This window comes from Dendrobates tinctorius, unplaced genomic scaffold, assembly GCF_039654945.1.
Source record: "Dendrobates tinctorius isolate UK_male_01 unplaced genomic scaffold, ASM3965494v1 ptg000089l, whole genome shotgun sequence".
Classification (NCBI taxonomy): Eukaryota; Metazoa; Chordata; class Amphibia; order Anura; family Dendrobatidae; genus Dendrobates; species Dendrobates tinctorius.
In genome coordinates, this window is record NW_027361757.1 from 17,629,331 (window position 1) to 17,645,850 (window position 16,520).

The following is a 16,520-nucleotide window of genomic DNA, read 5'->3' on the forward strand; positions in this document are numbered from 1 at the left end:
GAATATTAGGGATAGTAGTCCAGTATCTCTGGCTGACGGGATGATTTGGGATATTAGGGGTAGTAGTCCGGTAGCTCTGGCTGACGGGATGATGTGGGATATTAGGGGTAGTAGTCCGGTAGCTCTGGCTGACGGGATGATGTGGCATATTAGGGGTAGTAGTCTGGTAGCTCTGGCAGGATGATGTGGGATATTAGTGGTAGTAGTCCGGTGGCTCTGGCTTACAGAATGATTTGGGATATTAGGGATAGTAGTCCAGTGGCTCTGGCTGACGGGATGATGTAGGATATTATAGTGAATGTGGCTATGCGGAGTGGGTGGGGTGCTACACTCAGCTTTATATATATAAATATATATACCGGGTGAGTCATAAAGGACGGACGTTTTTAAACTAATCATAAAATCGTTAAATATAAAGGACGGATGTATTTGAAGTGGCTATAACTCACCACCAGGTGGAGGTAGAGATGTGCGGGAGGCGGGGTTATGTTTGTGAGGTGAAAGCATTGTTTTTATTTTAGTTTCAGTTTAAGCTATGGTGCCGTGGACGATAGAACATCGCGTTTTTGCGTACGACAGTTTTGTCAAGAATAATGAGTGTATCACAGCCGTTCAGCGTGAGTTTCGGCGTCATTTCAATATTCACAGAAATCAAGCTGTTCCCGCTCGTAACACTATCCTACGTTGGGTTGAAGCACTCCGTACACGAGGTACACTAATGAACAAACGACCACCGGGGGCTCCACGAACGGCACGTACCCCTGAAAATGTGGAACGCGTCAGGCAAGCCATGCTGCGTAGTCCGAGTCGATCTGCTCGGAAACATTCTTTAGAACTTGCCCTCAGTAATCGTACAGTAAGGCGTATTTTGCATTTAGACCTGCATTTCCACCCCTATAAATTGGCCATTGTGCAACAGTTGGAGCGCGGGGATTACGCAGCGCGACTGAAGTTCGTACATGAGATGGAAGCAATTATTGAGCAAAACGACAACCTTATTTTATTCATGAGTGATGAAGCTCATTTCCATGTCAATGGCATGGTTAATCAGCAGAACTGCCGTTATTGGGCCTATGAAAATCCGAAAGAATTACATGAACGACCGCTGCACAGCCCTAAGGTAACGGTGTGGTGCGCTATGGGCAAATATGGCGTGATCGGTCCGTACTTTTTCGAAGGCGATAATGGCAATACTGTTACCGTGAACTCACAACGTTATATCGCCATGATAAATAACTTCTTTGTTCCTGAGTTACGACGGCAACATATCCCCATCTCTAGTGTGTGGTTTCAACAAGATGGGGCAACGGCCCACACAGCCGGAGCAACAATGAACGTTCTTCGCCCTCTCTTCCCTGGTCGCATCATTTCCAGGTTTGGCGATATTAATTGGCCTCCTAGGTCCCCAGACCTGTCCATGTGCGATTATTACTTATGGGGTCACCTCAAATCACGTGTATACAAGCTTAAGCCTCGATCATTACAAGAACTGAAGGAAGCTATTCGAGTGGAAGTTGCCCAAATCGACAGAGTTGTGTTGGAACGTGTTGATGCCAACTTCCAAGAACGCCTTTGGAAATGCATCACTGATAATGGCCACCACATGGCAGATGTTGTTTTCCACACTTGAATTTGTCAAATGCTATTAGTATACGTAACCAAATCTGTGAATACATTTATATTTAATAAATATTTAACGATTTTATGATTAGTTTAAAAACGTCCGTCCTTTATGACTCACCCGGTATATATATATATACACTCACTGGCCACTTTATTAGGTACACCATGCTAGTAAGGGGTTGGACCCCCTTTTGCCTTCAGAACTGCCTCAATTCTTCGTGGCAGAGATTCAACAAGGTGCTGGAAGCATTCCTCAGAGATTTTGGACCATATTGACATGATGGCATCACACAGTTGGCGCAGATTTGTCGGCTGCACATCCCTGATGCGAATCTCCCGTTCCACCACATCCCAAAGATGCTCTATTGGATTGAGATCTGGTGACTGAGGAGGCCATTTGAGGACAGTGAACTCATTGTCATGTTCAAGAAACCAATCTGAGATGATTCGAGCTTTATGACATGGCGCATTATCCTGCTGAAAGTAGCCATCAGATGTTGGGTACATTGTGGTCATAAAGGGATGGACATGGTCAGCAACAATACTCAGGTAGGCTGTGGCGTTGCAACGATGCTCAATTGGTACCAAGGGGCCCAAAGAGTGCCAAGAAAAAATTCCCCACACCATGACACCACCACCACCAGCCTGAACCGTTGATACAAGGCAGGATGGATCCATGCTTTCATGTTGTTTACGCCAAATTCTGACCCTACCATCCGAATGTCGCAGCAGAAATCGAGACTCATCAGACCAGGCAACGTTTTTCCAATCTTCTACTGTCCAATTTCGATGAGCTTGTGCAAATTGTAGCCTCAGTTTCCTGTTCTTAGCTGAGAGGAGTGGTACCCAGTGTGGTCTTCTGCTGCTGTAGCCCATCTGCCTCAAAGTTCGACGCACTGTGCGTTCAGAGATGCTCTTCTGCCTACCTTGGTTGTAACGGGTGGCAATTTGAGTCACTGTTGCCTTTCTATCAGCTCGAACCAGTCTGCCCATTCTCCTCTGACCTCTGGCATCAACAAGGCATTTCCGGCCACAGAACTGCCGCTCACTGGATTTTTTTTCTTTTTCGGACCATTCTCTGTAAACCCTAGAGATGGTTGTGCGTGAAAATCCCAGTAGATCAGCAGTTTCTGAAATACTCAGACCAGCCCTTCTGGCACCAACAATCATGCCACGTTCAAAGGCACTCAAATCACCTTTCTTCCCCATACTGATGCTCGGTTTGAACTGCAGGAGATTGTCTTGACCATGTCTACATGCCTAAATGCACTGAGTTGCCGCCATGTGATTGGCTGATTAGAAATTAAGTCTTAACACACAGTTGGACAGGTGTACCTAATAAAGTGGCCAGTGAGTGTATATATATATATATATTTATATATATATATATGATAGAATCATTATAATTTGTTATAACTAACCACAGATAGTTACTATGCCCGCGCAACATCGGGCTCTGTTTACAAATTTCATCAAAATTGCCCTGTCCAGTCACATGATTTCTAAGCACGTTTTATTTTAAATCACTACATCCTGGAATTTCGAGTCATTTTAAGACATTGTTTGCAGTCCCTTCACTAAAGGATCTTTTGAAACTGTTGGGATCCGAGTTAAGATATTTGATAGCTTTTCCAACTTTCTCTGCATGCAGCATCACTAGTATCATTTGTCAGTCCACGATGGATGGCATTGGGAATTGTGGCTGTCGGTGCGGAAAAGTAGTTTGGGGGAAGAATGACTTGTTGGTTGTTAGTGGGAAGGGGCCAATTTTAATTGTCTTTAGGAAAATTTGGTAGGTGGCACGGTGGCTTTGTAGCCTTGCAGCGCTGGGGTCCTGGGTTCAAATCCTACCAAGGATAACATCTGCAAAGAGTTTGTATGTTCTCCCCGTGTTGGCGTGGGTTTCCTCTGGTTACTCTGGTTTCCTCCCACATTCCAAAGACATACTGGTAGGGAACTTAGCTTGTGAGATCCATTGGGGACAGTGCCAATAATGTATGTAAAGCACTGTGGAATTAATGGCGCTATATAAATGAGTAAAATAAAGGTATTTTTTGGCAAATTAGGTAGGTATTTTGTATTGCATTGTGGTATTTGTTTAGTGCTGCTGGGTAGGTATGTTGTGCTGTTGGTATTTGTTATATAAGGACAAGTCAAAAAGGTCTAACGGTGTAAAGTTGGCTGTTCTGTATCTAACCGACAAAAATCTCAGCTTGGATGGCACAATTAGACCAAAATGTCTAATCAGCACTTAACAGGAAATTGTCATTAGAGTATATGTTAATTTCATGACTCTCATGTACTCCCAAGACACATCATCCAGATATAGCGATATATCAGTTGCTGTTTTTGTAGAGAATGCAACATATTAAAGCACTTTGTCTCCAGCTAGACAGATTAGTGTATGGAGTATGCCAAAAGGACTGCAAATGGTGCCAACAACCATGAGTAATACAGTTAGATAAACCCTCTATGTACAGTTTCAGCATTTTAGCAGTGTAATTCCTCAGCTATAAAAAATGCAGATATAATAAAATGTATACTTGATTATTTTTATGTACTGGAGCCCAGATGCCATAAAAAAGATATATGGTACTGCTGTATTTCAAAATGATGAATTTTACATAAGAACGTATTTCTAGAACTTATTATTTAGTTTTTCCTTTCAAATTTTCTGTTATCTCTTATTGCTAGTAAATGTGTTTTAAAAGCTTGTTATCTTTAATAGAAATCATCTCTCCATGCACTGACTCCTTGGCTGGACTCTGATAGACTTGTGCTATATACAGCTGATAAACAGAGAAGGCAGGACTGTATGCCAATAATGAGACAGAAGGTGTGCCTTGCATGAAATAGGGGCTCCTTCCCATGTTACAGTTTTTTTTACATACACAATTATACAGATTTCATCAGTTCTTCTCAAGTGAAAAACAAACTGATGGAGATTTCTCAACCTCAGAATCAAAGAATCATAGTATGTTAGAATTGAAAGGGATCTCTAGGGACATCGTGTCCAACTCCCTCAGACAGATGTCTTGCAAGCGGCTGTTTGTTTGAAGACTTCCATTGAAAGAGAACTCACCACCACTCGTGGCAACTTGTTCTCCTCATTGATCACCTTCACTGGTAAAAAGTTTTTCTAATATCTAATCTGTATCTTCTCCATTTCAGTTTCATTCCATTGCTTCTCATGTTTCCAAGTGCAAATGAGAATAAGGATGATCCCTCTATAGTGTGACATCCCTTTAAGTATTTGTAGATAGCTATTAAATTTCCTGTTAGTCTTTTTTTGCAAGCTAAACATTCCCAGATCCTTTAATCGTTCCTCATAGGACATAGTTTACAGGCCGATCACCATCTTGGTATCTAGTAGCTCTTCTCTATACTTGCTCCAGTTTTTCAATGTATTTTTTTAAAATGTGGTGCCAGAACTGGTCACCGTATTCTAGAAGAGGTCTGACCAATGAAGAGTAGAGGGGGATAATTACTTCAAGTGATCTACACTCTATTCTTCTCTTACTACATCCCAGAACTGTGTTTATCTTTTTTGCTGCTGCATTACACTGTTGACTCATGTGCAGTCTGTGATCTATTAATATATCTTTTTCACACATGCTGTTGCTTAGTTCTTTTCCTCCCATTCTTTAGATGTGATTTAAGTTTTTATTGCCCAGATGTAGAATCTTGCATTTCTCCCTGTTAAATACCATGCTATTAGTAGCTGCCCATTGTTCAAACTTATCTAGATCTTTCTGAATCCTTTCTCTGTCTTCGCTAGTGTTAGCTATCTCTCCTAGCTATACATCATCTGCACATTTGATTAGTTTACCTTCAGTTCCCTTATCTAGATCATTTATAAAAATGTTGAACACTGGGACCAGGACAGAGCCTTATAGTACCCTACTTAAAACACTCTTCCAATTGGATGTACAACAATTTATTATTACTCTTTGAATACGATCACTGAGCCAGTTATGAATCCACCTAACCGAAGCCTTGTTAATCCCATACTTGGTCATTTTTTCAATAAATATAGTATGAGATGCTTTATAAAATGCTTTGCTGAAATCGAGATATACAATATCTACCACATTTCCTTGATCCAGTCAGTGATTCCATCATAGAAGAGAATTGGATTAGTCTGGCATGACTTGTTTGCTACAAACCGAATCTGGCTCTGGTTAATTACTATATTCTTATCGAAGTACTTACATGCATGCTGTTTAATAATTATTTCAAAGATCTTTCCTGGTATAGAAGTAAGGCTCACTGGCCTGTAATTTCCTGTCTCCATCTTCTTTCCTTTTTTTGAAGATAGGGACAACATTTGCCTTTCTCCAATCTTCTGGGAATTCTCCTGTTCTCCAGGAATTTTCAAAAATTCTGGCTAGTGTTTCTGCAATTTCCTCTGCTATCTCTTTCAGTACCCTAGAATGTAATTCATCTGGACCTGGAGATTTAAATTCATTTAAATTAGCTAAGTTGTTCCCCCCAACCATCACTCTGTTTATAAATAGTGTGGATTACTTTATTCCTTAGATAGCACAGTGAAGATCAGTTGAAGTTACATTTGCCTTCTGAGATAACACAGATACAAAATAGGAATTTTAAAAGTTCGGTCTTCAACATCAGTTTTGGCCACTTCACTCTTTTCATGTAAAAATCCTATAGCAAGTCAGAATTCCTGTTGTCCTTCTGCAGTTTGACCACAAGTGGCTCCTATTGTTCACCTTGATAATTGTGCTGCATTTCCACTCCTTAACAGTGGAGGCTGCTGTTGTGTTCTGCAATTGCCCTTTATTAAGATTCTAAACCTGTGAAATCCATCTTGTTTCCTGTTTGGGCCTTCTTGATCCCTCACTCATTGCTGAGTATTGTGTCTAGGTGTTAGTCTAGTCTTCAGCTCCTTAACATTCTTATCCAGACTGTTTTAATTTATCTACGGATTGTTTCCTACAACTCCTTTGCTATCTCCAAGCACTTCTATTACCGCTTGTTTTTCCTTGCTCGTGCTCCTCTGACCACTGGATTCCAGCAGTGCTACACCAGTATCATAACAATCTTTGACTTTTCCTTTGCTTTTGAAATATACCCCAAATCCTTTTTTATTACTCCTGGTCTCCTTTGTTAGCTTCACTTCATTACTGGCTTTAGCTCTTCTACACTTGCCCTTCATTCCCTACAGACAAAATTATATTCTTCTTTAGATATTTCCCCCCTTTTTCCATTTCATATACATTTATTTTTTTTCCTTTTTAGCAAGTGATTAAGTTCTTTGTTCATCTACCCTGGTCTCTTTAAATGCTTCCAATTCTTCCTTCTTTTATGGATTGTTACTGACTGTGCCGTGAGAATTTCATTTTGGAAAAAGCTCCCCATCCTTCTTGTACATTTCTGTCCTTTAGAACATCCAGCCATTGGACCTTTCCTACCCTTTTTCTGAGTCCGTTAAAATCTGCCTTTCAGAAGTCCAACCTTAAAGTCTGAGTCCTCGCAGGTCTTCCTCCTCTCGAAATCCAAAATTTGAGGATAGCATGATCGCTGCCTCACAAATTCCCAGCCACCTTTACTTCCTCAACCATTTCCTCCCGGCTGGTACGAATTATGTTGTTGACGGCAGATCCTCTTGTTATCTCTTCTTCTGAAAGATAAAATTGTCAGTGAAAGAATATAAGAATTTTCTGGACCCATTACTATTGCTTGAGAGAGGTTCCCAACAAATATTTTGTATTGTTAAAATCTCCCATAATCACTATGTCGTACTTTTTTTTTAGAAAAAAGACATCTGATGTAAAAAGAGTTCATAAATATCTTCAGGTGCCCTATAGTAAACGCCTACAATAGTGTCCTTTCTGTTCTTCTCTTCTTGTATTCTAACCCAAAGTTTCTGCAAAGCCACCTTTCTCTGAAGCTTACATCTCTGTGGAGATATACGATTTCAATGCATCACCATATCCCCTATTGCTAATCCTGTTTCTAATAAATAAGTTGCAGCCGTCAATGTTTGTATTCCAATTGTGTATCATTCCACCAAGTTTCTGTGATGCCTAAGACATCTTTCTTCCTGTGTTAGCAGCTCCAAGTCTTGTTTTTTTCCCATGATCTGTGAATTAGTAAAGACACATTATAGTTTGTAGTCTGTTTCTTTTGCTCCTCTATTTTCATTCAGAATTTGTTGTATATGTTCTTTATTTCCACTTCTAAATAGCAGGGTTCTCAAAAGAGTTCATTAGCTGCATACTGTCAGGACTCGAATGTCAGGACCCTGTCGGCGTCGGCAAACTGCCACGCCGAGCAGGATGACTTACCCACACTATGGGAAAGCACTGGGTCCAACACTGTAGTGATGGTTCAAGCAGACAGGACCTGTGGCACAGAAAATAGTAAGGAGTCCCAGGACCTAGATCATGTGACTGCAGGGGGTGGGGCTTAGCGTCTTACTGCTGCAGATGATATAATGTACCTACTGCAGGGAATCTGTAGAAGAGGAGAGGAAAACGCAGGTCAGACAAGCGAGGGTTCGTACACAGAGAGGGCTGTGTTGTAGAGAGAGGGACGAGCAGAGAATAGTCAAGTCACAGGCAGAGGGTCATACACAGAGAGGTAACGCAGTACAAGAGGGACAGGCAGAACTCGTAACAAGGACAAAACTGGATCAAAACCAAACAAGCAAGCAAGATATCAGGCACAAGGCACACGTACGCATGAGGTCAACTATCTCAGCCAAGGGCAGGAGTATAACTGACACCGGACCTAGGTCAAGTGAGCATTAAATAGCCGCCCTCTGCCAGAGAGAGGCAGAAACAATTAACCCCTGTGTGACCAGGACGGGCCAAAGACAAAGCCCATCCTGGATCATGACACATACTTTTTCCTGGCCATATATTTGCCATCTCATATTGCTCTAGTTGAAGGCTCTCCTGATGAGTGTTGCAAGGCGTCCACCAAACATGTGTTTTCCTGTTTTTGGCAGATGCAACCCATCTCTGGCAAGAAGTCCATCATACAGGTAATTCACTCCATGGTCAAGAAACCCAAAATGTTGCTGACACCACCATCGACTTAGAAAGTTGTTCACCTGTATAATGTCCTTGTTCCATGTCAATCCACTGGGAGGATGGATGAGAAGACATGTGCTCCCAGTTTCTTCACTTTCCAGCTTAGACCTTCAAAGTCTCTGCATATATATTCTAGGTCCTTTTTTGCTGTGTCAGTTGTTTCTAAATTTATTAAAGGGAATCTGTCACCTCATTTTTGGCTTATAAGCTGCAGCCACAGCCATCAGGGGCTTATCTACAGCATTCTGTAATGCTGTAGATTAACCCCCGATGTAACCTGAAAGATAAGAAAAAAGAGTTAGATTATACTCACCCCAGTGTTCAGTTCGGTCCGGTCCAATGGGTGTCACCGTCCGGTCCGGCGCCTCCCATTTTCATACGATGCCGTCCTCCTCCTTGCTTCTCCCTCGGCTCCTGCGCAGGCGTACTTTATCTGCCCTGGTAAGGGCAGAGTAAAGTACTGCAGTGCGCAGGCGCGTGACCTCTCTGACCTCAACAAGGCAGATAAAGTATGCCTGCGCAGGAGCCAAGGGAGAAGCAAGGAGGAGGACATCATCGCATGAAGATGGGAGGCGCTGGACCAGACTGCGACACCCACAGCACATGCCCTTGCCCCCCGGTGAGTATAATCTAACGTGTTTTTCTTTAAAGTTTAATCGGGGGCTTATCTACAGCATTACAGAATGCTGTATATAAGCCCCTGATGGCGGTGGCTGCAGCTTATAGGGCTAAGATGGGGTGACAGAATCCCTTTAATAAACATTGGCAGTTGTCTGTAGCACTGAAGAGTCTTGATACACTGTCCGACACATCTTTGTTTTGGACTCCTGGAAGACAGCACAACAGTAAATTCGATCACAGTTAGGAGATAAACTCTAAACTCACTGTTTTGTTGGTACTATATCCCCTGAATAACTATTATTCTCATAACTCACTCATACACGGGTAAAAACAATAATAAAGCCTACAACACAGAGAAGCCACACCCACATCCTACTGGTCCCTGTACAGATTAGACAATCCCTAGTCACTCAGCTGAAAAAAGCCCACCTTGGACCTGGCTCCCTAAAAGGACATTGAGGGGTTTCTCTTACCTCCTTAGAAACCTGAGAGGAGACAAAGTGTGCAGAGGAATAGGAGGACCCATGGTGAGGAAACTTAAAGCACATATACGAAGGGGAAATAAGAAGAACTAAGGAGAATAATAAATGAAACAAGAATAATCTCCCACCAACCTGAGGTGAAAGAAAAGGTGCTGGGAAGACAAATACACATAACAGAAACACAGTGTTTGCCTACTAGAGAAAAATGTTAGCTGAAGAGCTGGAACTCCTTAGCACTAATCAATAGCTCAGTAGACAGGAGAACTGACCATGGAGCAAGATGCCAGATTGAATCCCCAAACCATGGAATAACACTAACATTCCAAACTGCTGCACTGTCACCCAGCAATGCCCTTACAAAGGCACAGTTGGACCCAATGAAAGAAACCGAGGGAAACAGCTTAGAAGTTGATGCAACACCAATTAGTAGTAGGTTTTCATAGTGCTGTAGTATGTGTTTGGCTATCATAGTGCCACAACATGGTAAATAAAGTGTTTTATATTGAAATTCATAGAATATCAAAATTGTGCATATTATACCCGATACCTGCTTTGAATAGAAAAGCCTCCTCTGTTAACTGAGTGTTCCCCATAACAATGTTTGAAAATCAGAACCTTAAAGGGAACACGACAGTAGACCCATGTTGCCTGAACCACAGACAGCATGAATTGAACATTGGCTTCTTTACTGCAGTCAACAATCATACACAGCTACAGTAATAGAGCCAGTATACCGCTCATGCTGCTCTGGCTCAAGCAGCATTAATCTGTCAGGTTTCCTTTCATTTCTTTTTTAAAACTAAACCACCTGGTTAAGTGACCAGTTCCCTGGATGTCTATAGCAAACATTGGGGCACTAGATAAAATGCTGTGCTGGGTAATGTTAAATACGAATCCTCTAACATCACTTATTATTAATAACGCGTCATTTATTCCATGGCGCTTTACATGTGAAAAGGGGTATGCATAATAAAAAACAATTACAATAATTTTGGACAAAACGAGTCACCGACTTGTACAAGAGAAGAGAGGACCCTGCCTGCAAGGGCTCACTGTCTACAAGGAATGGGTGAGGATACAATATGTCAGGGTAGAGCTGGTCATGCAGTGGTATGGTGGAACGATGGTTACTGCAGGTTGTCCACTTGTCAGAAGTAGGTCTTCAGATTCCATTTGAAGATTTCCACGATACCCAAGAATTTGATATGTTGGGGTAGAGTTCCAGAGTAGGGGGGATGCACGCAAGAAATCTTTTGTGGGAAGAGGAGATAAGAGGGGAGCAGAGAACGAGATCTTTGAGGATCGGAGGTTGCGTGCAGGTTAGTACCAGGTGACTAGGTCACAGATGTATGGAGGAGACAGGTTGTGGATGGCTTTGTATTCCATCTTTAGGGTTTTGACCTGGAGGTTGCAGTAATCGAGGCGGTAGATGATGAGGGCATGCACTAGTGTTTTTGCAGATTCTTGGTTAAGGAATGTGCCTATACGGGAAATATTCTTTCCGGGAAATATTTTTGAGTTGGCGTCTGCAGGACGTGGAAATGCTTAGATATGTGGTTTGTAGGAGAGAGCAGGGTCAAAGGTTACCCTGAGGCAGTGAGCTTGCGGGACTGGGGAGAGTGAGCAGCCATTGACTTTAATGGATAGGTCTGTTGGGGGGTTGAGTGAGATGGGGTGAGATGGAGTTAGATGGGGGAAAGATTAATTCTGTTTTATCCCTGTTAAATTTTAAAAATCTAGCAGAAAAGAAAGATGAAAGAGGGGGAAAGACACTTTGGGATTCTGATTAGTAAAGAGGTGATATATACTGAAAGTCATGAGATTCTATGAGCTGTCCGAGGCAGAAAGTGTAGATGGAAAAAAGCAGGGTTCATAGAACTAAACCTTGGGGGACACCGACAGATGGGGGGGCGAGATGAGGAGGTGGTGTGTGAGTGGAAGATGCTGAATGTGCAGTCTGTTACATATGAGGAGATCCAAAATAGGGCCATGTCTGTGATGTCAAGAGATGAGAGAATCTGTAGTAAGAGGGAATGGTCCACTGTGTCGAACGCAGATGACAGGTCTAGCAGGTTGAGGACAGAATAGAGTTGCTTGGATTTGGCGGTTAGTAGGTCATTGATGACTTTAGTAAAGGCAGTTTCAGTGAACTGAGTCGGTCAGAAGCGGGAGGAGAGGTGGGATGACAGTTCAAAATGGACGTGTTATTCGAGTAGCTTTGAGGCAAAGGGAAAGTGATATGGGGTGATAGCTAGGTGAAGATAGGTCAAAGGAGAGCTTTTTGAGGATTTATGTGATTGAGGCATGTTTAAGCATGAGGGAAAGGCACCAGTTGTTAGTGACAGGTTGAAAACAAGGGTTAGGGTTCGGATGATGACTGTAGTGAGGTTTGGGATGAGGTTGGACGGGATCGGGTCGAGTGCGAAGGTGTTGAAATGTTATCTTGAGAGTAGAGCTCAAGTTGATCCTCTGTAATGACAAATTATGACAAATTCACTTTATGAAGAAGCTATACACTTTGCAAAGTATTGAGATTTAAATGCTTTTGATATAATTGTCAGTTTTGATTCCATTCCTCAACATTTATAAGCACTATACTTAAAAGGATCATCCAGGAAAAAAATTTAACGGGATCCTGTCATCAGGTTTTCCCAATATAAAGTATGGCTGCCAGGTATGGATTGGGGCTGGAATTCAACCCTGGCATTTGAAATCACACAGGCCCATGTTGTCCCTGTCCCAAGAACCAGGTAGGATATATTGCTAATATTACCCTGGATAGAGTAAAGGAAGATTTACTACAAGACCAATATTTGTAATGATACCCATGGCCTGGTGGGGTAAGTGACAGAGTCAGCGACTTCGTGCTCCATCACAACTCTTAACAGTATGGGTGTCTTGAGAACACCAATTCTGTTAACAATGTAGCAGGCAAGGCAGCCCATGACCAGACAGGCCCTTCTGGCATTTGCCAGATGGCCAGTCCGGCCCTGATGGCCACCACCATTAGGGCCTCTTTTACAGCATGCTAATACGCTGTATGTAAGTCCCCAATCCCTTTCTGCAGACCCCAGAAAATACCTTTTATTATACTCACAGGCAACGTGGTCTGGTCCGATGCGCGCCTCTGGTCTTGATCCGACGCCACCTCTCTTCTTATGATCGCTGTCCTCCTTCCCTGTTTCATATGGATGACACATCCTATGTCATCTACACAGTGTCCGCTGGGCAAGCGCACTTCTCTCTTTCCTGCCAAGGGTATAGCAAACCACTGTAGTGCGCATGCGGTGGGAAAGGCCAAAGAGCCCAGATGACTCAGATTAAAGTCGAGACATGCATACCACAGAAGAGGCCTTAAAGGTGGTGGCCATACTTTGTACCTAAATTACTGCCTTTACAGAAAATGTTAGCATTACAATGATTTAAGAAACTTTTTTGTATTGTAAATCATTTTCTGCCTATAAATATTTTTATATAATGGTCAACCCCTTTAAGTGTAAGAGGTCCAGAATTTCCAGTCTTTTGCTGCGGAGAATAAACCTGAATGTCAATAGTTCTATTGCCATATTATAAACTAACAAGGTGATATGGAATAATTCTAAGGCTATGTGCACACGGTGCGTATTCTGTGCATGCATTTTCTGTGCAGAATTCACGAAATCCGGAGGTCAAATGACCTGCATTTTTCCTGCGGATTTCTTCCTGTTTTTTTGCGGTTTTTGTGAGGTTTTCCACTGCGGTTTTCCACCTGCGGATTCCTTTAGTGGAGCAGGTGGAAAACTGCAGGAAAACCGCACAAAAGAAGTCATATGCTGCTTTTTTTTCCGCACGAAAACCGCGCAGAAAAATCCGCAGGATGTGCACAGCGTTTTTTTTTTTTAAAATAGTGTTTATTGGTACTGTACATCACCTGCAGTTCTGCTGCAGATCCGCAGCGGCAAAACCGCTGCGGATCCGCGGCAGAATCCGCACCGTGTGCACAGGGCCTTAAGCGCCATTTTAGGAATGTAACTGGCAATGCAAATGACTTTCCTCATATTCTGTCTTTCTTACCTTTTAAAGGCAAGGCAGAATGCTGCAGCTGTTAATGTGTGTATGATTATCACTGGCTACTGAAATGTGGACTACATAAATAATATTTCCAGTTCTACGCTGAGTCACCATGCTACAACTGTAATGTGAGAGTGATACTTACTGGCCAAGAGAAAACACCACGCTAATGAAGTGAAGAGTAGGGTGGATCTCCTGTCTATTACAGCCTATATACAGCAGGAACCTGCATTGTTAAACACAGTCAGGTTGTTATAGAGCAGCAGGAGCTGATCACATTGACATTCATTTTTATGTGAAAAGTTTCTATAAAGCTTGCGTTTTATTCATTGTGTTTGTATGCATTTGAGTCCAGTGAGAGATCCTATTCAGTGAATGTCAATCTTCTCTGTATGACTGTGTATGCAGAGATATCTGTCAATCACTGGTAGGACCGCCCACTTGACTCATGCACACAAACACCAGGAATTTCAATGAATAAATTAGAAGTTATAGTTTTTTCCCGCCAGACTCCTAATTCTGCTCAGCTTCTTCTCTGTTCCATGTTGTCCACAGATCGAACTGCATATACAACGTTCAAAACTGATGCTGAAAAGAAAATGAGCAAATACCCAGCAGTAAATAAATAGCAGTAGTGCATGAAAATAACATAGGGTACTTAGTTATCATAAGTTTGATTAAACAAAAGTAAAACTCATCCCACCACATCAATGTGACCTATTTGGGACGGTCCTAACCTCTAGTATTAAAACCTTATCACATGTCTAATGATGTAAATGTGAATAAGGGCTGAGAAGGACTGAGTTCATTTATATTCACTTATATTCCAGTTCATTTCTTTAGGTTTTTTATATAACGTGATAGGTTGCCTTTAAATATTAGCTATTCAACCAGTGTTCCTATGGCACTACATGCTGCCCCTGTACCTAATATTGCTGGTCGTACATTTTATACAGTAAAATCTCTATTTTCAACAGTGTACAAAGCTAGATTTTTTTCTTTTTATTCTTGTTAAATAAGTGAGTGAGCATTTAGCAACCCTTACCTCTACTAATAAATGAAAAAAAGGTGTACAAACCTCCAGAATACGCCCTCTATTGCAGCACTGCCACGCCAACAGAAGAGATGATGCCACTGACTAAATGCAGGGTGACTGGTGGTCAAAACATCATCTCTTCCTGTTGGAGATGCAGTGTTAGTGTAGACCAGGGCCATATTTGCCACTAGGCACTTGAGGGCACGTGCCTAGGGCGGGGGGGCGGCACCTGAGCAAGGTTGTTTTTTTTTTCTATATAGTCCAGGGCCCGCCCACCCAAACCCACCCACCTACGTCTTCCGGCTGCTGTGGGGCTCTCAGATCCCTACGCTGTCACGTGTACTGCACAGGGAGCTAGAAGAGGAAACACATCTCACTGCAGGCCCCGCCCCCTCGCTGTGGCACCAAGTTCAGTTCCTGCCTGAGTGCAGGAGCAGCTGTGGGGGAGGATGGTGCAGATTATTGTGTCCAGATCAGTTGCAGGGCTCCCAACCGTCTCGGATCCAGTGGGACAGTCCCAATTTTGACACTCTGTCCCGCTGTCCCAGCCGGGATTTTAATTTTCCCGCACTGCGAATCAGCCGCCACGCCCATCTGTCATTTCAGAAGGGGCTGTGTACCGATCGCCATACAATTCCCTCTATGCACAGCACACTCCAGAACAGAAGCACTCCCTGGCTCACGTGACCGGTCACATGACCATGACATCATCACAGATCCTGAAGCTGAAGTTGCTCCTCTCCTGCATCTGCTCGGGTTGCTCATATATGGCTGTTCTGTACGCACAGGACCTGTGATGAGGTCACAGGAGGGGAGGAATCAAGGCTCACATGATCAGGGGCCTCAATCTCTGCAGGCCTCTGCTGTGCTGGTTGTCATGGTGCTGGATGAGAGGAAGTTTGTGTGGGGTCAGGAGCGGTTTACAGGGTGGATGTAGCAGAGCCGTGTGTAGACGAGGTGTACAGAGTGGAGCCATGTGTGTACAAGGTGTGCGGAACAGAGTCGTATGTGTACAAGGTGTATGGAGCGGAGCTGTGTGTGTACTTGGTGTACAGAGCGGAACCATGTACTTGGTGTACAGAGTGGAGCTGTGTGTGTACGGGGTGTACAAAATGGAGCCCTGTGTGTACGAAGTGTACTGAGCTGAGACGCGTGTGTACAGGGTGTACGAAAAGGAGCCCTGTGTGTACGAAGTGTATGGAGATGTGCCGTGTGTGTACAGAGCAAAGCCGTGTGTGTAGGAGCGGAGCCGCATAAGTACGAGGTGTACGGAGCTGAGCCGCATGAGTACGAGGTTTATGGAGCAAAGCTGCATGTGTACAAGGTTTACAGAGTGGAGCCATGTGTGCACGAGGTGTACGGAGCGTGGCAGCGTGTGTACAAGGTGTACGTAGCAGAGCCGCATGTGTACAAGGTTTACAGAGCCATGTGTGTACTGAGTGGAGCCATGTGTGTGCGAGGTGTACGGAGAGGAGCCGTGTGTGTACGAGGCATTCAGAGTGGAACAGTCTGTGTATGGTTTGTACGGAGCCGTGCGTGTACGAGGTCGGTGTATGGTGGGAAACATTCATACCTCCCAACCATTCCGGATCCAGCTGGACAGTCCCGATTTTGAGTCTGCCCCGCTATCCGGGAGCTTACTTTTCCTGC

General features: G+C 43.2%; 1 protein-coding gene across 1 annotated transcript in view; it reads left to right on the forward strand.

Moving 5' to 3' along the window:
* Positions 1-16,520, forward strand: part of LOC141098245 (sorbin and SH3 domain-containing protein 1-like) — a 529,519-nt gene that overhangs the window by 149,550 nt on the left and 363,449 nt on the right. Inside the window, exon 3 of the mRNA XM_073585871.1 lies at positions 14,390-14,451. The gene's annotated coding sequence lies outside the window, so the exon portion shown is untranslated. The remainder of the gene's footprint in view (positions 1-14,389; positions 14,452-16,520) is intronic.